Raw genomic sequence first — 26640 nt, 5'->3', positions numbered from 1 at the left:
AGGATGAAGTTAATTTCCCACGGCTCCCACCGAAGAGGGATATTCCGAATTTGCCGCCACTTCCTCGCAGCAATCCAAAGACTTCAGCCGCTGGATCTCAAAAAGAATCTTCCTCAAGAATCCCTCCTGGATGGGGCAATAATCAACCACAAGCAAAGGATGACTCTGGTGATTTATTCTCTGCTGAACAACTGATCGTCATTTTTGAAACAATGACAACAAAACTACGAAACTGTAGAACGCGGTTAGAGCAAATCAACGCCTTAGGCAAATTCATCATCGAATATGCAATATAATGAGTTGGTTATAGTAAATTGGAATACTTGCTCACTCAGGAGCAAAGCTGCTGAATTGTCCGACTTTCTTCAAGAGAAGAATGCCGATATTGCTATTTTAACTGAAACTCATCTTAAACCTGAAATTTCTATTTTTATTTCCAATTACAGGATTCACAGGCTCGACAGGACAACTACCAGAGGAGGGGGAGTTGCCATTGCCATTAAACGATCCATTCAGCACAGGCTTCTGTCAGCCTTTAAATTGCAACTCATAGAACCATCGGAATTGAGATTACAACGACGATGGGACCCATCATCATCATTGCAGCGTACTGCCCCAAACAAACCAATCTTCGAGATGGTACGTGTGCATCATTGAAGCGAGATCTGGCTATGCTCACTCGACGACAGAACAAATTCATCATTGCTGGGGACCTGAACGCACGGCATGAGCTGTGGGGAAACAGAAGACAGAATCGAAACGGATTCGTACTTGCCGAAGATTACGAAGCTGGACAATACAACATCTTCGCTCCGGATCAACCAACGCGACTTTCCAGATCGGGAGTTCATTCCATTTTGGATATATTCATCAGCAACATCGCCATAGACAGCTCTCCGGTTGTCTTCTACGAGCTCTCTTCTGACCACTTTCCAGTAATATTGACGTTGGGATCTTCACCAGAAACAGTGCCTATTCAACCACGGAGGAACTATTATCGCACCGATTGGGTCCAATTTCAACAAATCGCCGACCAACTTATTAATATCAATGTTCCACTAGATTCCCCGATGGAAATCGATGCGGCCCTATCTTCCTTCCAGCATTCAATCACAGTCGCTCGTGATAGGACGGTTCCAGTACAACATATGCCGAGTTCCTCTCTTCAAATCGACAGTGTCACCAAGAAACTCATCCGACTTCGGAATATCTACCGGAGGCAGTATCAACGAACTGGCATCCTAGATAGGAAGACTACTTATAACAACTTAACTAGGATAATCCAGGAAAGGATATCTGAGCTTCGCAACAGGAACTTCCAGCAAAAGCTTCGAGAAATTCTCCCACATTCAAAACCCTTCTGGTCCTTAACGAAGGTGCTTAAGAAACAACCGAAGCCTATTCCTCCTCTGATGTCACCCCAGGACGCAGCTGAAGGAATACCTTTAATCACACCAGTAGAGAAGGCAAATGCGCTAGGCCAGCAGTTTGTGTGTTCTCACAATTTAGGACTCAACATTGTTAGTCCATATGAAAGAGCCGTTGCTGATAGCGTAGCTGAGGTTGACCAATCAGACAGCTTAGTTCCTGAGGAAAGTAGAGTCACTGCGAATGAGCTGATGGCTTTTGTGAAAAAATCCAAAAATATGAAGGCCCCCGGTTTCGACAACACATTCAACATTGAGCTGAAACATTTGAGTATTCGCTCATTTGTCTTCTTAGCTAAACTTTATAACAGGTGCTGGGAGCTTGGTTACTTCCCTTCAATGTGGAAGTTAGCTAAAGTTATCCCAGTTTTGAAACCGGGGAAAGATCCTTCCTTTTCCAAGAGCTATCGGCCCATCAGCTTACTCTCTGCCCTATCCAAGCTGTTTGAAAAGTCAATACAAAGGCGAATTCTTGCTTTTGCAGATGAACAGGATATATTTCTGGAAGAACAGTTTGGGTTCCGGAAAGGAAGATCCACCATCCATCAGCTCACAAGGGTTAACAACGTCATCCAGCAAAACAAATCAGTGTCCAAAACGACTGCCATGGCAATATTGGATATTGAAAAGGCATTCGATAATGTGTGGCACGATGGACTGGTGTTCAAACTGCATCGGTATAATTTTCCCATGTATCTTATTAAAATTCATTATTTTTACGTTTCGTCTTTGACTCATCAGTGCAGAGCAGTTCAAATTGAACTGCTTAGTGCTAAACTCGGCAGTTCAATTTGAACCGCTAAGCAGACGTAAAGTTTCTGCTACTTACAGAACACTTTTTGTTTTGCAACGAAGTGCAATGTCTTTTCTGACGTGCCGAACGAAAACGTGTTTTCGACTATTTCTGGCCGATGCAGGTATGGTCATTTAGGGGTTAGCCAAATTTTGTGCTAGGGCACATAACCGTTTTCATTATTTTTACGTTTCGTCTTTGACTCATCAGTGCAGAGCAGTTCAAATTGAACTGCTTAGTGCTAAACTCGGCAGTTCAATTTGAACCGCTAAGCAGACGTAAAGTTTCTGCTACTTACAGAACACTTTTTGTTTTGCAACGAAGTGCAATGTCTTTTCTGACGTGCCGAACGAAAACGTGTTTTCGACTATTTCTGGCCGATACAGGTATGGTCATTTAGGGGTTAGCCAAATTTTGTGCTAGGGCACATAACCGTTTTCATTATTTTTACGTTTCGTCTTTGACTCATCAGTGCAGAGCAGTTCAAATTGAACTGCTTAGTGCTAAACTCGGCAGTTCAATTTGAACCGCTAAGCAGACGTAAAGTTTCTGCTACTTACAGAACACTTTTTGTTTTGCAACGAAGTGCAATGTCTTTTCTGACGTGCCGAACGAAAACGTGTTTTCGACTATTTCTATTATTATTAAAATTATCAAAAATTATCTTGCAGATAGAGCATTCCAGGTTTCTCTGAATAATGCACTTTCAGAAAGATTTACTATTCCTGCTGGTGTACCACAGGGAAGTATCCTAGGTCCCATTCTATACAACATTTTCACATCAGACATCCCACCTCTTCCAGGTGGTGGTGTTCTGTCACAATTTGCTGATGATACTGCCATTCTTTACAAAGGTCGTGTCATTAATGCTCTGAAAAATAAACTACAGACAGGTCTGGACGCTTTAACAGAATATTTTACAAGCTGGAAAATTGTGATCAATGCAGCAAAAACTCAGGTCATCTTGTTTCCACATTCAAGATCTCCAAAACTTGTTCCATCAGACGAATGCAGAATACGATTCGGTGATGAGGTCATTCAATGGTCCGATGAAGTTATCTATCTAGGACTCACCTTTGACAGACATCTGATATTCAGGTCACATGTTGACAAAATCGTTCAAAAATGCAGCATACTCATTAGGTCTCTGTATCCGCTGATTTGTAGAACATCTAAACTATGCCTGAAGAATCAGATGACTGTCTATAAACAAATCATCTACCCCGCAATTGAATACGCAGTCCCTGTTTGGCGGGGTTGTGCACGAACACACAAACTTAGGCTTCAACGCATTCAAAGTAAGATCTTAAAGATGATTCTAAATCTACCCCCTTGGACAAGGACTAGTGAAGTACATGAGATGGCCTCACTGGATATACTAGAACAAAAATTCGAACAATACTGCACGAAATTTGAAGAGAGGTGCTCAATCTCTGAAATACAAATAATTCAAAATTTGTACGTATTAGGTTAGGGATAGTTATAAGTAGGTAGACATTTTATAAATAATTAAAATAAATATTATGATTAAACATTAGTATGTAAAACAAGAGTAACTAAAACACCTAATATTAATAACGAATCGTATGAACAACAAAGATGAAAGGCCAAAGGGTCAAAACACTTGTACTGTAAAATGTTGATGTAATACACAAAAATAAGATTAATAAACAGATATTTATGCAAAAAAAAAAAAAAAATTTCCTTGCCTAGTTGATGTTTGACTGTGAATGAAACAAGTAGCTCGTCCAGTGAGCTGATGACTGGATTGTATATGCGTTCACTTGCTGGATTGTCGCTTTTGCATTATTTGTTGGTGAAATTTCCTGTTGTCTGCGCAACACCGTGTTCGCTTGAGTATTTTATATATCATCTAGCTATTTAGCAAATTTTTGGTCGATTTTGCCATTAAAATTGCATTAACAATGTAAAAATTTGTGGAAAGGTATTAAAATTGAATAGAATCAATTTTCAAGAAAGAATCTAATTGTCAATTTTATCATTCGCTAACAATCTAAGCGCTTAAACTAGAGCTAGTTTGTAATTAGTCAATTGAATAAGTTTTTAGTTTGGTGTATCATCATCATTACCATTTTTATTTTTGTATTTATTATGAAGACCCTAGAAACGTTCCATTTTTAATGTTATTGTGCTCGGTCGTGTCTTGAATACAATCCTCTAACTCTTACTTGTTTCAGATAATTAGATTTAAGTTGCAATAGTTTTCAAAGGTCGTATGACATCCAAGAGCAATGTTCACGTTTTACATTTATTGCTTTGGTATAGGTCTTGGTACATGGTACATGTACATGTAGATATTATATTCGAAATGACGAGCTTACTTTGATCAATTATTTTATTGTTTAAAACTTGCTTTTGCCTATTTTGAGTTGGCTTTGATGCCTATATAATTTGAAGATGCTAAAGAGCAGCGTCCTCGGATTTCCAAACGAAATAATCTAGAATATTTACACTAGATGGACGAGTTGAGATGTAATTGTGTAGGTTAGTACAGGTCAAGTCCATCTCATGCGACTGTAACGTTCACCGTGTTTCCGACAATTTGCTTTGCTAATTAAATAAATTATCAAAACTCAAAAGTATACGAAAGAACGCCGGAAAATAAACAATTTGGAAAAAATTAGAGTGTTGTATGCAAGACACGACCGATCACGATTACATTAAAAATGAAATAATTCTAAGGTACCCATAATGAATGCAAAAATAAAGATTATGATGGATGCACTAAAAATCACAACTTACAAACTTGCTTTACTTCTAGTGTTTACATTTTTGGCGAATGATCAAAATGAAAATTAGATTCTTTCAGAACAATTGATTCTACTCTATTTTATGCCTTCAACAAGTTTTTTTATTTGAATATTTTTGGAAAATATCCTTTAAATGAAAGTCAATTATGATGATTTCAAAGTTACTTAAAAGATCAATTTTGGATACGAACAACCTCAAGATATAAATCTGGACAAATGAAACGATTTTATATCATAATAATTTTCAAGAACGTACAAACTTAATAAACAGCGATTAGAGAAGATTTTAAATAATTTGATCAAAAAATGTGGATGTGAAAAATTTTAATAACCGTCAACCAATAAACTCAGTAATAGTGTAATTTTAATGATCCTTCGTTAAAGAGCGTCGATAAACTTCGGAAAGTGTCTGAAAATATAATGGCAGCAATACAAGGAAGAAAATATGTGACACAGTCCGCAGAACACATTTTGTTACTTTAACTGATTTTCACTTTTGCATATTAAGGAACCAATGCATACGCAACCAAATGCCTTAATTTTGTTCATATTGTAACTTGATTTTATTAATACATAAACGAATTGTTACAACGCATATAGTGATAAGACACTTGTTGTTTTGATGTAAATGATAATTTAACTGAAACTGGGTGGTAACCCTAGTTTAGTAAGGATTTTAATGATATATGTAAAATTGCAGATTGCATCTGATAATTCTTTATATGTGAGTCGGTGCAACTTATTTGTACTAAGTTTCGAATCGTTTGAAGCGTTTTATTCCTGGTGGAACAACAACTTGTTTAAACCTATACTGCATAACGATTTGCATTGCATTATTTTTGCTACATTCAGTCTGGATCCCTTCTATAAGATTCTTGGAAGCAAGATTAGACCAAAATATTATGCTTTATACGACTAAATCAATTTCTATTCAATTAGGTTACACGATTATTGTTTGGTTTAATAATAGGATCTGAGGGACTATGCTGAGATATAGTTCTTTGTATTTATCCACATTTAATGAAAAAGAATTATCTATGATTAGCATCATAACACAACTGTATACTGAATTTATTTGCGCGCCACCGTGTTATTCGTATGATAATGGAGATTTCAGTATGCAAACTACCCGTTGACAAATTAAAACATTTTTAAACTTTTTCGAATAAAGTTGAATGAGAAAAATTTATCAATAAATCACAGAGAGACGCTTTAGCGCTTCAACGTAGGTTCGAAAAAACAATCACCGATAATTCTAAGTTGGCATGCTAGTTACCGGAGAATAAAGATAAGCCGTGGGTACACAAAAGCAGAAATGTATTCGGGCATATATTTATAGATTCCGTTTTGTGCTATAGTTCATACTGCGCAAATCGGACGAGAGTTTGACATCATTCACTGAGACTGTCACTGGCTCGTGAAAACATAGGTCAATTCAATCCAATGCAATTGAAATACTTAAATCACGTTACCGCATAAGTTTAAGATAATTGTTTTCGAATCGATTGGTAGTTAAAGTATATACATTCATCAACAAATGATTGAGTTCTAAGCGTTCAAAATTATGATAGAAAAAGCATTTTTTTAAACTGACACCCAGCCTCGTACAGTGAAAAGTTAGCAAAAACGACAATCCAACGAGCGAACGCATATACAATCTAGTCATCACCACACTGGACGAGCTACTTGTTTCATTCGCAGTCAAGCTTCAACTGAAATCAAGAAATGATTTGCAGCATATATTTATAGATTCCTCTTCGAAATACGCAGAATGATGCGGTGTTTTTATGCATTACGCAAAGCCTCCTATGCCGAACAAGAAAATGACGTCAATTTGGTCAGCTGGGATTGGTGGATGAAAACATAGGTCAATTTTAACCATTTTTTTCAATAGTATGCTATTGAAATACTGAAACGACGAGGCCGTACATGCTTAAGTTAAATGTTTCCGAATCGATTGGTTGTTAAATTATATCAATCCATCAACAAATGACTGAGTTATTAACGTTCAAAATTATGACGAAAAAAGGTTACGCGGCTATTTTTGAAACAATTAATTGACCCCCGGCCCCGTATAGTGAAGAGTAAGGCATTTTTAATGTCAAAAGCGATATGTTAAATCAAATTGTATTGTTTCACGTTTCGTCTTCGACTAGCAACTCTAAAGCAGTACAACTAAAAATGCTGATCAACTAGAACGCATATGCGTTCAACAACGAAAAATTTCACTCAATTTGAGCATTGAATTGTCAAAGTTGAAAGTATCAAAATGAATATTTGAAAGTCTGAATGCGATATGTATGAATCACTAATCGATATCCAAACACCGCGGCTCGGAGCTGTAAAAGGTAAATTGCAGAATGGGCAAATGCTGTGCCGGCTACGACCAAGTAGCAACATAGATCCACCAGCGAAACCATGCATATGGAGAGGAACGAGAAACAAACAGTCGGTTCAGTCGATCGAAAGCCTTCGCCGAGAAAAGTTGAATTGTCTTTTTACGTACACCCGTCGCATTCTGTTAAGCCTATATGTGCACGGGGCATGTATCTTTTGGGAACGGTATAACATGCCGGTTTTTTTTATTTTCGTTAAGAAGAGTAAATGATATTTATCTTTCATTTAGTTCGAAGAAGTGAGAAAGAGAGTGAGCGATTAAAGCTACCACCTTCGACTGCCGGTGGCCGTTTGGCGGAGTGCGTTCATGAAGTGCACAGTATAAACAGAGCGCGCGAGACCGATGAAACGTGCTCTTTCGCGGTGTGTTACATCTTTAGTGGCCGCGTCAAGTGAACTTCGCTGTTATCATGTTTATTTATGAGACCATAATAAGTGAGTGTTAATGTGGAAATTAGAAAAGCCTTGACAGCGCAAACAGTCGATGGTGTGAACAATACGAAGGGCAAACAAATCGTTTAGGATTTTCGGTTCGGGTGGGTGAGAAAAACTGAATGAAAATTTGCTCGAACGGAGAGCTGTGGGTTGACGCGAACAGTGCGCACATCGAAGAGAGCGCGTCGATCTACTCGATCTAGGGATCACCCGATCTATAGACACACAACTGGCCGATTCTGTCGGATGCTGCCGGTCGAACGGTCGGTCACAAGATATCGAATCGTCTCATTCTACGTCCGTTCGTGGTTGATGTGAGGCATCGTCGTCTGCGTAGTCAGTCGCGCACCCAAGCAGAAAACAAAAGTGAACTTGAAGACATCGGCAGTGTAAACGTACGCTTCGCAAGGTTTTTTTTTCGTGTGTTTCTTCAATTTAGTTCAGTTATTTTCTTTCTCGTTACTAACCCGCGAATAGATGTGAGTAGCGGAAAGTGCTTCTGCCGGTATATGTAGCGCTTATTACCGAGAAGCAAAATAGTCAGTGTGAGTGCCAAACCAAAAATTTTATTTCTGCCTATAGTGGTTTGGGATAATTTGGTGTATACAATTTAGATTCAATGTGAAGGTTTCTTTTTTTTTGTTGCTTTCGAGAGCTGAAACGAACGGTGTTTCACAGGTGTGAGCGGAATAAATCCCTTCTTTCCTTCCCATGTTAGACAAACTCTAAAGGCTAATTGAATTTCGCGAATTATTTCCCATTCAGTGAAAAAGTTGCGCATCGTTTCGTGAAAAGTGAACGTTTTCAGGGCCAATTGAGAGTGGCAAATTGATTTTACATCGCATTACTACTGTGCAGAGAAATGTGCAGTGGAAAACGTTGATCGTTAATCGACGCAATCGGCCGAATTCGGTCATTTCACTGGAAAATTGGGCATTTGTGGCAGACGTCACGAACGAGTCTCCTTCCCAATGTACCAGCCCCGCTTCTGAAGCGCTTCTGCTGCCCGGCGAAAGAGAAAGGTGAATATTCAATTATGCACTGTTCGGTTTTGTTTGTTCGGTTGTGTATTGCTTTTAGAGTTTATTTTTAAACAACACCAAAAAAAAAACACATGAAGGATTACCTTTCGGCCCGTTGCATCGTTCTTTGCATCATTCTTCGGTAACGGATACACGTGCTTGAACTATCAATGCAACAGGACGGAACATTTTTAAAGTTTTCTTTTGGGCTGCTATACGGTGCTTGTTCAATAAGAAGCTCATTGCCCTCCGCTACTACCGTATAAGGAAGTCATAACTGAGCGGAATACATATCATAACTTTCGGTAATTTCGGTTGTACATTTTGGTGATGTATAACAGGTTAAGTAGAACGGTCGGCTTTCATGAAGACTCCCTGTATTTGATTCTCGATCATGCAGATTGGATCACTAGGTTTTTGTAATCCGGAAGGAAAATAACTTCAAGGTTTAATAACTGTAAACTGTAAAGCATAGCAAAAAAGCTTGCGATTCTTCAAATTGCTAATATTTTACATGCATGTTTATTGCGTATTCGCAATGAAACATCTGAAATCAAAACTAATGAAATTTTTCCTACACCGATGTCAAGTTACCTCAATATTTCTCAGAAAATAATCGTCAACAATTATGTGAATACTTAGGATAAAAAGCAGCTATCATCGACGATATCATGAACAGCAACCATTGATCAATAAGTTACATAAACCACAACACTTTGATATTAGTATTTGAAAAAAAGACGGGTGGCTAATATAAGAGGCATATTTTTTTAGCTAATTCTGTATGTATGTATGTGTGAAGCCACCATCAGTGCACGGCATTACCAGTGTATGCGGGTAGACTTACAGTAGATCCGATTATCAAATAGCTTTCATATAACTGCTGTTAAGAAGGCCAAAATGGGTTTTGAGGACCCGGCGCATTCCAGCAAAAACATCCGGCCATATAATAAAGAATTTCGCTGTACCTGCCTTAACCCGCCTGATGGTTTGTTTGTTAGAAGGGTGCGTCTTACTCATTGCAGACCTTCAGGGAGAAACACAAAGTTTCTCCCACGTGACTCAGGTGTGCAATCCCCTCCATCATCCAGTCATTCACTTGTTAGATACCCTGATGCACTCCCTGCCCTCACCGATGTCGATATAATTGATCATAATACAATATAATATAATATAATATAATATAGATTAATATAAAAAAATATTATATAATGCAATACAATATAACATAATATAATATAATATAATATAATATAAGACGATAAAGTATGAAGTAATATGCTATGATACAATATATAACAGTTGATGTCGCAGTGTAAGTTATGCTCTTATTTCATCGCAGTACTGCAGGAAATATAATTTCTTTTAATAATAATAATAATAATAATAATAATAATAATAACAGTATATAATTCAATTCAATATATAACAACTAATACAACAAACAACAGAACCACATGTTCCAATATACTATGATAAATATTGCACTTTAAGATGGGCTTCAAACTACCAACCATTTTGCACCCTCTCATTCCGCTACTAACGCAGAAGGCGATAGCACCCTGTCGACGCCGTTTTATTGACCAAATGTCACCATAGACGCTCGGGGAGGCATGGGATAGGAACTTGTGAGGACTTAGTTATCTCACCATTTGACGACCACTCTTCAGTTTGAGCTAATTCTGTACTTATTTATTACAAAATAGATAAACAAACCTAATGGAGATACATTTACGACGAATATTACCAAAAATGTCAAATAATTGTATATTTTTAAGATACTGTAAATAAAATGATAGCGACTACCGACGTCTAACATTTATAGATTTTTTTTATAATAATATCAAACAAACTAGGAATTGTGAGAAGAATATGAATATATATAGCCAAAGTACTAAGGGAAGAGCCAAGATGTGAAGTGAAGTGCGGAAAAGTGATACGTCACAAGGATCATTTAAGTAATATTTAAGCAGACTCCTCGCATCTAAGCTTTTACATTCTACACTGGACCCTCAATTTACGCGCAAAGTCGGGGGTGCGTAAATTAAATTGCGCCTGAATCAAACAGAACATTGCGTTGTTTCAAATTTTTCGCGTAATAAAAGTTTTTTGCCTTTCTCATATAGAATATCACTGCGAAATCCAACTTTTGAATGTCATATACCTTTCGACTCAGCTCGATGAACTGAGCAAATGTCTGTGTGCGTATGTATGTATGTATGTTTGTATGTGACAAATAATGTCACCCGATATTCTCAAAGATGGCTTAACCGATTTTCACAAATGTAGATTCAACCGAAAGGTCTTAAGGTCCCATAGATCGCTATTGAATTTTATCTTGATCAGACTTCCGGTTCCGGAATTACAAGGAAAAATGTGCGAAAACATGAGAAAATGCACATTCAATTTTCTCGGAAATTTTCTAATCCGATTTTTACTAAGATGCAAATGAAAGGTCTTGAAATCATTTAAAAAGTCCCTTAAAAATTGATTCAGATCCGACTTCCGGTTCCGGTATTACAGTGCGATTAGTAAAAATTTTCAATTTCATGAGTTTTTTGTTAAAAGCGATGGCGAAACGGAGTTCAAATTTTTATAAAATATAGTGGTAAATTCATCTTGTTTTCAGAACTTATTAGATAGTGGATATATGAATATACTTTGTGATTTCCGCATCCGAACGCACCGGTAATAATGAAAAAAAACAGAAATAACTTCGATTTTTCAACAACGGTTGAACCGATTTTCACAAATCATTATTCAAATTAAAGCTCTCAGTGTTTTTTAAAGTACTGTGCAATTTCATCCAGATTTGACTTCCGGCTCCAAAATTATAGGGCAATGAGTATTAAAACTTTCAAACTGTCATACAAAATGTTGCAAAATCGGTATGCATCGGTACGTGCTGGTACGAAAGAAGAAAACGCCACCGCCTAGCACATAGCGTGCTTTGTTCAATTTTGTATAGCAAGCAGGGTTGCCACATTTAGATCTATATTAACTTGATATAACTATTTTCAAATTAAAAAAGTGATAGTACTTTATAAAAACGAAAGTTTTTGATTTTATTCAAGTTAAAAAAAATGTCTTGACAGAATTTTCTAGTGATGTTTTTGAAAACATAAATAATATGAGAAAGGTATCATTACACCGCTAGGTCGATTAAGAAGGTTTTGCCTTTTTTTCTAGAAAGGTATTAGTATTGCTGGAAAACCCGACTTTCGAACGGAGCCTCGTAGACTCATAGTGTTATATACCATTCGACTCAGTTCGACGAGATCGGAAAATGAATGCGTGCACTTTTCGAAGATATTTTTACCACTCATTTTTCTCAGAGATGGCTAAACCGATTTTAACAAACTTAGGTTCGTTTGAAAGCTACTGTTGGGCCATTGATGAAGTTCGAAGATCAAATAGCTGTGACTTCTGGTTCCGGAGATATAATGGAATAAGCGACGTTACCGAGTAAATGTGTTTTTGCCTTTCTCATATAGAAAGGTTATGCAATCACTTGAAAAACCGACTAGTAAAAATTGGCCCGGAGGGCCAAGTATCATATACCATTCGACTCAGTTCATCGAACTGAGCAATGTCTGTGTTTGTGTGTGTGTATGGATGTGTATGGATGTGTGTGCGTGTGTGTGTGTCAAATAATCTCACTAGGTTTTCTCGGATATGGCTGAACCGATTTTGACAAATTTAGATTCTAATGAAAGGTGTCATGGTCCCATACGGAATTCCGGACTTTCATCCGGATCCGACTTCCAGTTTCGGAGTTATAGGGTAAAGTGTGTTGAATATTGTACACCGTCACTAAAACTGGCGGAACAAACCCGTAAAAAATGTTGTAAAGTGGGCTCAAGACCCTTATTCCAAATCTTAGGCTGAAATGAAAGGTCTTATGGTCCTACCAAAAATTACTGCTTATTTTCGGATATAACAAACATTTAAATCGTCATTTAGAGTGCTATGGAAAAATTGTATAAAATCTTCAAAATTTGAATAAAAACTAGTACAGTTTGTGCGTCATGTTAGTTGGTGGCCGTACGAGTCGACTTCGATTATACCGGTTCTCGGGTTCAGGTGCCGGAAGTGCATATAATAATGAACCCACTTCGTTTTCTTAAGAATAACCTACGCAAGCAAAGTATTGTTTCATTCTGTATGTTATACTAGTTCATGCACAAGCAATCCCTTGGTTTTTTTCAAAAATCGGAGAGAAAAATTTTGAATAGGATACCACATTATTATACATGAGAAAGGCATTACTACACCACTAGGTGGATAAAAACAGGTTTTTTTTAATTCCATTCGATTTTAGTGAAAATTAAACCAAAAAAAAGAATCTAACTACGTTCATATGCAAAAGCATCGTGGATCATCTGAGTATATTCTGAAACTACGGAAATCCGTAAGATATATTCTAAGATCCAAAAACTAGTTGGAATATTGTTCTTAGAGACTACATTGTGCCACAGCAAGAACGACAAAGTCTAATGCCTATATTTTGTTTGCTGTTCATATTTTTAGAGCCACACATTGCTTACTTGTCTGTGTATAGTTCCAGATATATTCTCAGTAATCCAAGAACTTCAGTGAAAACAGGGGGATCTACACGAACAATCAGCAGTTTATGAATAACTTTTCAATGCTACTCATAGTCTTGTAGCTACACATTGCTTACTTGTCTATTCTGATTTGTTTCAGGAATATTTTCAGTCGTCCAAGGACTTCAGTGAATCGCGAGTATGCACCATGAAGATTAGGTTTTTTAATGCACTTTGTTATTCTGGTCGATCTTACGGTCTGAGCTGAAGGTAGTTTTTAGATGACCTAGAATATGCATAATAAGCAAATGAACCGTGTATAAGTATCTTGATAGTTCACTTCGTTACGCTGATAGATCTTAAGGTCTATACTCCAAATAGTTTTTGGATGAACAAGCACTACCTCATAACTCATCACAATAATCCAGTTAATTGAATGTGATAGCACGAGTATGGGCACAAAAAAGAAACTCATTAGTATCATCGGTTTCGTTGATTGACCTCAAGGACTATATTCCAAAGAGGATTTTGATGGACAAGAACTTCCACAGACATTATCACAGTATGTCAATTTGTTGAATACAGTACTACGAGAACATACTGCACTCAAAAGTTAGGCAAAAGTAATAAGTCACCCGTTCATATACTGATTTCTTTTTTCCATAGAATTCTTGGATGCACCCGATCTTAACTAGAACTTCTATGAAACCAAACATTTTCGTAATGTACATTTCATAGAACTCAATTCACTGTGGTTTGTTTTGTATACATATTTAAAAAAAAGTGAATTTAATTTGTATACATAAAAACAAAAATTTCTTTCATCATGCAAAAACTTTTTTTACGCGATCAACGTAAATTAAATAGAAAATCGCATTATTTCAAATAAAACACGTAAAAAAGTTGCTAAAATTAAATTTGCATAAATTGAGGTTTAATGTACCTGAGGCGTCGCGAAATAAAAAAAAAAAAAAGGACGTGTAACATGTAAATAACTGTTTCAATTCACCTAATGGTGTAATGATACCTTTCTCATATAAACCGTACTATCATATATAATACTGCGGTATTCTTCAAAATGTTTTTTTTTCGATTCTTGAGGAAATAACCGGACCTGATTGGAACACTTTTGATGTGGATTTAATTTTTTTTAACGTTTTCTGTTTCGCCCCTTTAATTGATGGTATAAAATTTCAAACACACTGCATGGAATCGGATGTCGGATCCAGATGAAATTCATAAGTTTGGTATTCAATCATATGACCTCTAATTTAAATTTAAAAATATGAAGAAGCCGTTTCTTAGAAATTGAAGTGATTTCCGGTTTGGAGTACACGATCACTTTTTATCGATACTTCCGGAATCTGGAACGAAGATCCGGTATACCCAAATTAATGTAATTGGTCACCGACTAACCAAATCTGTCCAATTCAAGAATTATACGGCTATTTGAATGTATTTGATTGAATTTCCGTGCAGTGTATAAAACACGCTCCCGATGATATTTTTTTTTATCTGCCAGCCTGTAGTTTCGGAACCGATAGTCGTATCCGAATAAAATTTAATAGGATTATATGGGGTTATAAGACCTTTAATTTGAACCTACGCTAGTGAAAATTGGATGAGCGGTCTCTGAGAAAATTGATTGCACGTTTCTAATTCATTTTTCACATTTAACCCCGTAATTCCTGAACCGGAAGTCGGATCCAGATAAAAGGGTCGTTTAGCCAAAAATATCGGCAGGTAGACAATGACAATGTTTGGCGATGCTGCTTCTATATCTTTTTTTTCTGACTTAATAAGTTTAAATATTTTGCTAACAAAAAAATCTATAATCAAATTTTCGTTCCTAACAAAACTCTAAAATAAACACTTTCTTTGGGTACATTTCTACCCCAGACCAACTTCAAACGGTTAGAGCTCAACCGGTTATGTGAAATAAAAATAATTCACTGGTGTAAACAAGAGATAAAAAATCGGACTAAATTTTGATAAAGTTTATAAGATTTAATAGTAAACGGTAACCGAATGATGGAGGTTTGAAGTTGCGTTTGGGGTACAAATCTACCTCGCGGGAGCATTTGAGGGTTGATTTCAGTCGAAAGCCGGTTTTCCGAAAGTTGGCGTTTGCCCATTAAAGTACAATTCATATAATGAGTGATTTACCATATCGTAAAGAAAAACGGATCAGGGTCATTCTGTCGAAAGCCATTTCGCCGAAAGTTATTTCGCCGAATGGGCCACTTCACCGAATGTCAATTCGCCGAAAGCCGAAAACAATATTGTATATAATTCATCAAGATCATATGAAAAGTTATTTGATTTGATCTATAGAACCCATCGGAAAAACTTAAGCAGAATCCTATTATTAGAATAGTTATTCAGTTAACATTAACTGCAGATTAACTATTGATCTACACAAAACATTAAACTTTTAGATAAAGTGAAAGGAGCAAAATCCAAACGTTTATATGCTTAGGTAACACTTGTAGAAAAATATTTATCAATTATGATCTATGCTATCGATTCTTGTATCAACCACTATTTCTCCTTGAGTGATATATTTCTTCTGCGCAGTCTCGATGATTGTACATGTTAAAAAATCAAACTATAGCTAATAATGGCTCCTAACTCAGCCCATCCACTCGAAAGTGTTTTACCTAGCGTTCGAAACATCCGTCAGAAGTCATCAACAACGCATTCGAGTGGCGCACCGCTATCAAGTGTAGCTCGGTCGAGAACAGTTTGTTGATGATATCTTCATCAATCGATTCACACTTACTCCACGGGGAATGTGACTGGTATACAGCCCATATGAGACCGAGGCGGCATTTTTTTTGGGCAAACTCCATCAAGTGGTCAAATATTGGACAATGCGCTGAAACGTATTGCAAGAGCCCTTGCGACTAGGCTAGATAAATAATATCGTGGGCAAAGTATTTCCAATATTGACATGTGCCTAGCTGGGAATTACAAACCCGCTGGCAGTCAATGCAATCGAAACAGTTCAACTATAGTTGCCCCATTTGGGCTGTTTTATAGTTGCCTTTTTAGTGGTTATCATAATCAAACTGCTCGTATTTCGTCTTTGTTTCACATCGTCGGAATTCGAACGACCACCGACTGCCAGGAATTCGACTCGTATTTCACACCATTATCGGTTTAATAATGCAGCCAAACGAGCAGTTTCCAGAGTGCCTGTTCCTTCCAGACCCAACATCCATTGAATGCATAATGATCAATATACATACAGTGTGAAATGTTCTCACACTTAACCTCTCGAGTTGCTGGGTCCTCTGTTTCCTGGAGGCAGACTCCGAAAACGACGTCAAGTGGTGCGAAGCCGAGCGTCGGCTATGGCCTCCGATTAATCTGCATTGAAAGGAAGCTTGGCATGGACTCACTCAAGAACGCATTAATGCTGCAGCGGTATAATCCAATCAAAATGAGTAATTCTCGACTTCATTAGCAACCGCACGGTGGCCGTTTCACACAGAAATGTGGGGGAGAGAAAGAGATAGACCATTTGCTGCCAGACTGCGGCTGTGTTATCACAGTCAGTCAACGAAATCGGTGACAATCGGTTAGGCTGCGCTCGACAGTGGTTAATGCATTTTTGAAAGAGTTTTTTTTATGGCTGTTCCCGCAAGCAGACAACAAATTTTTATGTTCAGAACATAAGAGCACTGGTCGGCTAACTAATGGGATAGAGGAATGCAACTTATCGGACCGTATCGGAACGTGTTTCCATCGTCTGATTGTTCGAGAATGCGATGAATAATTTATGAATAGAAATATTTTGATCAGTACACATGGGAATCATGCTACGGTGTAGTAATGATGAAGTGCTCACGTAAGGAAATTTTTTTTCAGAGAGTGTGATATATTGATTTGGGATGAATTTTAGTTCTAGCAAGGAAGACCAATGTAGATATGGACAAGGAATAGCTGCAAGGCTGCTAATGTGTAGTTTGCTAACGTTTTTCTATGTTTTGACTATTTTTTTGCAATAATATAGTAAGAGCAAATTCAGCAGCTAAAAGAAATCAATCAATAATAGAACTGAAACTGGAACAAACGTATCCCCAGTAATCCGTTTAGTTTTATTTATTCGAACAGTTAAAACTGGCATACGATGCCGTTCTATTTTTTTTTTCTATATTTGAAACACGAGTAAAAGACTACTGGGGCTGCCAGTTTTTCTTGTTATAAAATTAAGATTTAAATTTTAAAACTGACATAAATTATGCATCTAGAACTAGTACAATACTGAATATGCCCTAAACATACTGATATACTTTTCATTCGTTCATTAACTATGTTTAGGTTTCGTCTTTGACTCATCAGTGCATAGCAGCTCAAATTGACTCGGCAGTTTATTTTGAACCGCTAAGCAGACATAAAGTTTCTGCAACTCACAAAACTCTTTTGACGTGAATACGTCTTAGTTTACCATGGGTCGACTTCTCAATATTTACCCTCTGGAAGAGAAATTAGTTTTTGATCAAGAATATCACTTGTTGTATCTAACGTATCAGCATAATTTTTACTACATGCTATCGGAAATAAAATCAGCAATTTATGATACAATTTTCAGTTTTATGACATAACCACAGATAATTGAAAATTAAAGTTTCCTTAAATGTATGGTATCAACGTGTAACAAAGAGGGAAACTCATGATTCGTTTTTGTCTTTCTCGTACCTACATACTGGGTAGGTAGGTATTAGAGATGGTCGGGTATAAAAATTCTTATACCCGAACCCGACCCGTACCCGAGTGATGAGCAAAAAAATTTACTCGTACCCGACCCGTACCCGATTAAAAATTAAAAAAATTACCCGTACCCGATCAATAATAATAAAAAATTACCCGTACCCGAAAAAAAATAAAAAATTTTACCCGTACCCGACCCGTACCCGATTAAAAATTACCTGTACCCGTACCCGACCCGAATGAGTAGTAATAATTTTACTAAAATTCAGTATGGAAAAAATAAAGTGTTTTAGATATCGAGCCGTATCAGGCTCTAGTTGGTAAGAAAAATACATTAAAATGCTTGTTTACTTTTAAACATATAAATACACTGTGAAGTATGAATAATGTAATGTAACTTTTTTTTAAACATGCAAAAAAAAACAAACGGTTCATCCGAATTCAAAATATATTTTTTAATATTAAAGTACAATCCTTGCAGGTAATTGTGGAATATAATTTCATTCAAATGGCTGCCTCGGCTGGCCTTGCAGTACGCCATACGGTCGGTCCAGCTTTTTAATACATTTTCGATTGTATGCAGCTTTATTTCAGCTATGGATGCACGAATGTTATCCTTCAAGGCTTGAATTGTCTCTGGCTTGTCCACATAACGCTTATCTTTGACAGCCGCTCAAAGATAATAGTCTAACGGTGTCAAATCACAGCTCCGAGGCGGCCAAACGACATCCGAATTTCGACTGATAATTCGATCTTCGAAGACTGTGCACAGATGATCGATCGTAGCGTTGGCTGTGTGGCACGGAGCGCCGTCTTGTTGGAACCAAAAGGTGTCCAAGTCTTCCTCTTCAAGTAACGGGAAAAACCAATCGCTAATGATGACGCGATACCGCTCGCCATTGACCGTGGCGGCGGCTCCTGCCTCATTTTCTAAGAAAAAAGGCCCAATGATGCCGCCAGACAAAAATCCGCACCAAACCGTCACTCTCTGAGATCGGCTTCTCCATGATGACGTGCGGGTTTTCCGTCCCCAGCTGCGACAATTTTGCTTATTAACATACCCGCCGAGATGAAAATGTGCCTCATCTGGAAAGATGATGTTTTTGCACACATTCCGCAACATTACCATGATTTTGAAAGTAAAACTGCACTATTTTCACGCGGTCCTCAAGCGTATACACAACCATTTTCGTTCAGCGGAAGGATACAACTAAGTTTCTGTCAAATCAGAAGTGACATTGAGGATACCAATGTCGAAATAACCGCTAGTTAAAAAATAAATGTTAGATGGCGGACCCTGTAGATTTCCAATGTCTTTGGTACTTTATACTCATTTACAAATGTCAACAAAAGGGAGTAATATCTACTCAAATTTTTCGAGAAGCATATTTACCCAAAATGTCGTAATACCCCTTGTATTAAATTTTGGGTAGGTATGGTTTTTACGAAACAGTGCGACTTTTGATCCAATTCTTCAGAACCACAAATAAGCGTGCTCATTATCTTGACACACAAATAAAAATTCACATTCCAATCACTTGAAAAATCACGTAAAATAGTTCCAAATGTCAAATTGAATATTATAAGTGACGAAAATGAATGTTATGCGAACATCCCTTAAAATGAATAGTGTGTTATCAGTTCGTTTACGTGAATTGACCAAAGAATCAAACAATGTTCGTGTATTCCCGGTGTGGAAAATTCAATTTTGAACATGGTGAACAGTGAGCCCTTCAAGTGTAAGTAGTTTGAACATTCGTAGGAATTTTTTTTGGTTACAACTTTTTACTACAAAGCAAAATGAATTATGATTTTGATTTAAATTAACTATGCCCGTTTGTAAGCCTCACAAACCCACACCCACGATGTTATCGGTAGCTGGTGGTTTTTACAGCCATTGAACCGGTGGAACCCTTAACGAGTGAACACGGTGAAAATTTGAATATTTCGCGAGAAAACATTTTCAACCTTACTTTTGCGACTCCACGTTGTCACGCATCGAGATTTTCACTTGTAGTCCAGTGAAAAGAAACGAAAATTAACTAGCAATATAGCCCAACTTGCTGTGCCATCAATCGGTGTCATTTCAAGTGAGGTGACACCACCCAGAAGTGCAGAATAAGAAGAACTTCTATGCAGATTTTCTGAAATAAATGTTCATGTTTTTATGGTAAGAATCCTAATGATTTGTATGAAAATTTTGAAAATCTCCAACCAATATTTAAAATAATAGTTTTTTGGTATCTGAATGTGATATGAGTACTACACTACATTTTATATACTGCCCATACTTGCATATCAGTCCCATATGGGAAATCGGCATGTTGAGAAACAGACGATCAAAAGTTTATTTCCGAATTTTTTTTATTTATTGTGCTTCCTAATGCTGGTCCCGGGTTCAATGCATAGGACGCTGGTCTTACAAGCCAGCTGTCGTATGTTCGAGCCCCGACCTGGAAGGATTCTTAGTGTCAGTAGGATCCATAGTACTTCGGCTGCGAAGTCTGTTGAAACAGAAAGGCCAAATTCCACGAAAGGAATGTAATGCCAAGACTTTGCTTTGCTCCCTAATGCTAAATCTTGGTATTATTACATGAAATATCGGTAATACACCTTTGCTGTTCCAATATTGCAACAAATGAAATTATTGAAATTTTGCACTGAATGGGACTGATATGCGGGTACTTTAGCATATGGGACACAGAAATGAGTTGATATTTTTTATATTTTACTGAACAAACCCTCAACTTTCATTGCAATTTCTGAGAGTATATTGAGGAAAGACTCCATTCCTCAAGCTAACTCAAAATTGGCGAAAATCGATATGAGACTGATATGCGAGTATGGGCAGTATATGAATCAAATAATTTTTACTGGATTGTGCATTGAACAGATTTAAAATGGCAGTCCATTAAAACCTACGTGAAAAGTAGATTCCGACCGCAACATCATAGAGCTAAGGCAGTGTGTCTTATTAAATATGTTATAAACAAAGTAGGGCGGGAAATATTCACATAACTTTTCACGTAACTATGATTGATCTTTTTTTAAATGAAGAAAAAAATGTTTTTTTTTCTGGAAAAAGATGCCAGTTGACAGGTCTGGTCCTAGGCGCGAATGTCAAAACCCCTTGAATCAAATTGATTATTTTTCGGAAGAACTGTTTTGCAATGAAAAAATCTCGTCAACGTGTAAACATATTTATGTGAAGTACAAATGGTCGGGTAATCGATCCGAAAAAAAAATTTACCCGTACCCGACCCGTACCCGACCCGTACCCGAGTGAGCAGTAAAATTTTTTACCCGTACCCGACCAAAAACCCGTTGGGTACGGGTACGGGTCGGGTTTCGGGTAAAATACCCGATACCCGACCATCTCTAGTAGGTATGCAAAAAAGGGATCGGGGTCATTTTGCCGAAAGCCATTTCGCCGAAAGGGTTATTTCGCCGAATGACATTTCGTCAAATGGGCCACTTCGCCGAATGTCATTTCGCCGAAAGCCATTTCACCGAAAGCCATTTCGCCGAAAGGGTCATTTCGCCGAATCCTGAAATCGTCTTGAAATCGTAATTAGAATTGATTTAAAATGAAAACAAATGAAAGGGCATTAACGCCCGCTTTGTTGACCTACAATTGTACTTCTTGAATAAAGATTGATTCATGAGCCTCAGAACGGAGTTCCCAAGAAAACTTGTTGACTATTAGCTACTAAGCATCAAAGCAATTGCATAGGTGTATCTACCTGGCAAATGTATGTTTCGTTTATTAAGTGAAAATGAAAAAAATATCTAATGGGGCTACGCATTAGTTTGGAGAACCGTTCGCAGTCCGAACTTCGCAAAAATAGAGTACAAATAAAGCCAATTTTCAGTAGCTTTGCGTTCGAGAAAAAGGCATTATATGTTCAAGTTTGAATGTGTTTCGGCAGGCCCGTAATAGGATTTTGTTTTGAGAGGAGTCTACAGATAAATAAACATCTAATTGATTATTTTTTATGTATCTAGTTTTAGGTCTCAAATTTCTCGGAAGCGTGAGTACATGTTATTTAAAAAACGGATTGAAAGTAACTGGCCATTCAGCAAAAAATCTCATATTTTGGACGGAACTATGGGGAATTGAAGCAAAAAGTTCTATGAGTTGTAGGAAAGAGATCGATTTTACCTTTACAGGAGTAAATACTAAAAGTAAATAGAAACTATTCAGTAAGCTTTTCTAGTTAGCAAATTCGGTTGATTATTCGCCGAACAAATTTAATTAAAAAAACTGTTTTAATCCACCTAGTGGCCTCTCTTATTTTCACTTTTTCCTGTTTATTACAACAGAAATTCCCCGAAATATTTGAACGAAAATTTGAAAAGTTCAGAAAATACTTTTGAAGATTTCTGTTTCAAAATACTGTTACATTGCAACACTACATTTAAGTTTAAGTTAGTGAAAATCTATTCAATCATATGTGAGAAAGTGAAGTGAGCTCCATTTTATCATATTTGATTATTATTGCCGGTACTTCCGGAACCGAAAGCTTGATATCGGCATAGTGTCTTTCGGTTCATTCAGCCATACACTAACATGAACTACAAATTTATTTACGGTTATTTGTGACGTTTTGAATGTGGGAAAAAATGTACCGGTAGTCAGACTTGGTTAAAATATAGCAAATCATTTATTGGATTATCAATGGTTTATTTGGTTATGAACAAAGTATTCCTGAAATTGACGTTTTCATACTGAGTACGATATCTCCGAAACCAGGGGTTTGATCCGAATAAAAATTAGCATATTCTTATGACATATTAAGAACTTCCATCTCCGAGAAAAGTGAGTGACATTATTTTCACATTTTTTGTACATTATTTTTACATTTTTATGCATATCACCTTGTAATTCTGGAACCGGAAGTTGGATCCAAATGAAATTCCGGAACTTTGTCCGAGATCATAAGATCTTTTAAATGAATCTAAGTTTGTGAAAATCGGTTCTGCGATCTCCGAGAGCAACCTATGGAAGTATCAGGAATCATGAGTGAGTGACCATAAATTTCATGAGAGGATTTAGACGACTTCGGCTACAGCGATTTCCGAATTTCGATTCCGAAAGTATCGGGAATAGAGGAGCTAAATCGTTTTCTCGATGAAGGCCAAAACGAATTTCATAAGCAAGAATTCAAATCAAAAGACTTATGGTCCCATGGAAAATGAGTGAATTTTATCCGATTCCGACTTCCGTTTCTGGAATAACAGGGCGATGAGTTTTTCAAATTCAAACCGTCTTAGAAGACCGTCTTAAAACTATTCCAATTCACACTTCATATGAATTCAATGCCATATGAAACGTTTTGGGTTGCGCTGGTCCCTGAATACCGGTTCTGGAAGTACCGTAAACAATGACCAAACAAATCTAAAGTGAAACTCACTTCGACATCTCATGGAATGCTCAGTTGATTATCACACGTTTAGATTCAAAGAATTTTTCATTTCCTTCATAGTTTCATGCAATTGTCCTTTTCGATCTCACTTGCAGTTCCGAAATTACGGGGTAATGAGTGATTGAAACTTCAAACTGCCATTTAAAGTAACGGTCAATGAAATCATTTCTTGAAAACTAAAAACACCGAGAAATATTCATGCAAAGAACACATGCGGGCTTATAAAGAAAGGCAGGAACATTTTTTGAATGAGTAGAAAATTTTTTACTTCTAAGCCTGTTGTAGATTGGAAATATAACAATTTTATATTGTTCGTTCATGAGATACAGCTTTGAGAAAATCTTCAGGGTGTTTTTGTCTAGGCCCTTCTCAAAAGTAAAGCTGGATTTGAAATGGCAAACAGAAAATGTGAATTGTCCTTTTTGGTCATTAAGAACAAAAAAATGAGCCAGATCAAAAAATACGAATATGACATTTAAAAAAAAAAGTGATTTCCGTTCGAACCGCTCAGTTTGTTGAAATTGTTGGACGTCCCAAGAGATTCGTTGAGGAGCAAGTTGAAATTTTAAAAATGTCTAAAACTATTGTTGACTCTTCTGAACGTGGAAAAACAACAGAGATGTCTAGGAAATATGACGACGTTATAGAGCAGATGTTTAGGAAAAACTTTACTATGAGTCTGCTTGAATTCTTAGTAACACACTGAGATAGCTCATTTCAGCCTGAAAACGGTCAGTTGACGTTTACAGGAATAAAAACCATTATAGTGTTCTACGAATTTGAAACCTTTACTTAAGGTAGTACATTTAGAAAAAACGCTAAAACTGGACCAAGGAGCATAAGGATGAAGCACCATTTTGGGAGTGGGCTCGTATAACACGTCTCTGGTTGTGAAACAGTACCAAATTTGTTCAGTGCACTGCTAAACAACCAGTGAATGTCCAAAAAATTGTAGGAGGGTGCTTCTCAGAGAGAAGACATAAATTCTTCGAATCGGCTAGAAATATACAAACGAAGCCTTAAGAAGTCGGCAGATTAATAACTCACTCGCCATACCAATTTCATCCAGTAGATTAATTTAGTTTAGACTATTCCAATTTGGTGATCATATTATTTACTTTGGCGGTTCTCGATCTCAAGTTCCGGGAATAGCGGAAAAAAACTAAATGGTCTCGAAGAAAAGCTTTGTCGGTCTTCAATTGCTTAGCCGATAGAGTATTCTTTCTTTTTCAAATTCAAACCGTCTTAGAAGAAGGACTTAAAACTATTCCAATTCACTCTTCATATGAATTCAACGCCATATGAAACGTTATGGGTTGCGCTGGTCCCTGAATACCGGTTCTGGAAGTACCGTAAACAATGACCAAACAAATCTAAAGTGAAACTCACTTCGACATCTCATAGAATGCTCAGTTGATTATCACACGTTTAGATTCAAAAGAATTTTTCATTTCATTCATAGAATTGTAAGAAACTATGGATGAAATGAAAAACTATTTTGAATCTAAACGTGTGTCCTTTTCGATCTCACTTGCAGTTCCAAAATTACGCTTCATGCGAGTGATATTTATTTCGATCGGCCAAGAAATAGAAATGAATGTAAGTTCAATATTCTCTGTTACTTTCGGTGAAATGGCTCTAGTGCAATAAAAATCTGCAATCTTTGTTCCAAAAGTATACTTAAGGAAAAGATTTCCGACGTTCGTCGATTTAGTCGAAATTATGAATAATCCGCTGAAGTCTAGTGAGTGATAAAAACTTAAACCTTGAAAACTTAAATCATTTATAAATCGAAAAAATAAGTATGGTACTTCTAGAATTGATCTTCGACGAATCGACTAATTCGACGAAATGAGCTTCGGCAAAAAGACATTCTAGACTGAGGAATAAGATGCAGATTGGCGCAGCTGGTATTAGTATTTGATTTTCTCTTTTTCTTGTACGCTTCACTGCAGCATCCTGCGGTAAAACAATACCTACCAGAATAAGTAGGTAAACAAATTGTTAATTTCAACGGATGGTTTATTAATACTCTAGGAATCATCACCAACATGTATTGAATTTGCTTCGACAGCTGTAAATCTTAAAAACGTAAAACCGTTTATTGTATTTGCAACATCGGAAAACCTTGGAAGTCACTCAATCTCAGTCCAATTAGTCTCGTGTTGGTTTTGATTAGCTTAGAATCTCTCTCAGAGTTCGATGCTTAGTGGTTATTCTAACCAGACTAGCTGACTGACAGAGCAAACGTTCAGCTTAGCAGCAGACAACCGACAGCAATCTGTGACGGATACTGCTGGTAGTAGATTAGTTCAGCATCAGTACCTGGAATTTGTTGTATCGTTTCAGACAAAATTGCTGATTAGTAAACTTTGTTCAGACATGTGTGGCGTTACACAACTGGGCGAACCTTCTGATCGGAGGCAAGCGAAGAAAATGAATTGTGAGATAATTACCCGATCCGATCGGGCCAGTTTTAATCATCAGCCTATAATTTAAACTGTTGCGCAAGCTGCTATAATCGAACACGCAAATTGAAGATATCAGTACGTTATTTGTTTTTAATTCCGGTTAGTAATAATAAAAAAGTTTCTCTTAATTTTCTGTTTGATAGAAAAATTTCACTTATAATTGTTGTAAATGAGTTAAACTGTCTCGTTAGCGTAATTTATGAAAATATGTTCAAGTTAATATTCAATGGTGCTCACTGTGAAAGACTGTCAGCCGATTCGAGACTCCAACAAAAAGGTGTTAACGATTCAACTCTTCGAAAAAAAAGAAGCTACACAACAAGCCGGCAGCCGTCGACTGTGCAGTGAAAAGGGGAAAATCCATTCCAAAGTGAAATACTTCCACGGATTATGTTTCGCTCCCGTGCGCTTAGCCTAGTGTGAAGATGCAACAGCCGCCTTGTCAGTGCGGAGTGCGACGAACAGTGCTATATTCGGTGTGGCTCCCCAGTTCCTCATCGGCTATTCCAGTCAGTGATGTGAGATGCATTCTGATTTCTGATAGGATTCCATGACTTCGGAAGGGATTTGAATAAATTTCTGGATCTCCACGACTGACAGGAGGGAAGTCTCCGCACTGAATGCTCCCGGTTGGC

The 26640-nt window shown here is 37.1% G+C and overlaps 1 protein-coding gene across 9 annotated transcripts in view; it reads left to right on the top strand.

The window, feature by feature from the left end:
- The first annotated feature begins 7456 nt into the window (after positions 1-7456).
- The window catches only part of LOC131439460 (protein windpipe), a 168725-nt gene continuing 149541 nt past the window's right edge, over positions 7457-26640 (top strand). For 2 of the 9 annotated variants that reach the window (XM_058610495.1, XM_058610493.1), the window contains exon 1: positions 7469-8218. The gene's annotated coding sequence lies outside the window, so the exon portion shown is untranslated. Of the gene's footprint in view, positions 8369-8541; positions 8846-26640 lie in introns of those variants that run through there. The other 7 variants (XM_058610491.1, XM_058610489.1, XM_058610487.1 and 4 more) reach the window with 6 other exon arrangements.

Source organism: Malaya genurostris, chromosome 3 (assembly GCF_030247185.1).
Source record: "Malaya genurostris strain Urasoe2022 chromosome 3, Malgen_1.1, whole genome shotgun sequence".
In the NCBI taxonomy this organism is placed as follows: Eukaryota; Metazoa; Arthropoda; class Insecta; order Diptera; family Culicidae; genus Malaya; species Malaya genurostris.
The sequence above is the reverse complement of the archived record's forward strand: the minus strand, read 5'-3'. Positions and strand labels throughout refer to the sequence as shown.